We start from the raw sequence: 211 nt of genomic DNA, 5'->3' as shown, positions 1-211 counted from the left end.
AACAAGAGCACGAGTAAGGCTACGCAAGAACTGGGTATACGGTAAAAATGGGATTTCATATCAATAGAGAAAGGCTAGATCTCCCAAAATAACATGTTGGGGCAATTTAGAAGATAAATTCCAGAAGACCCACAGAATTGTTAAAAAAAAAAAAAATAGCACGGCTGGTGTGGCTCAGGGGTTGAACATCGACCCCTGAACCAAGAGGTCC

Source organism: Myotis brandtii, unplaced genomic scaffold (assembly GCF_000412655.1).
Source record: "Myotis brandtii unplaced genomic scaffold, ASM41265v1 scaffold561, whole genome shotgun sequence".
Classification (NCBI taxonomy): Eukaryota; Metazoa; Chordata; class Mammalia; order Chiroptera; family Vespertilionidae; genus Myotis; species Myotis brandtii.
Note: the sequence above shows the minus strand (reverse complement) of the source record.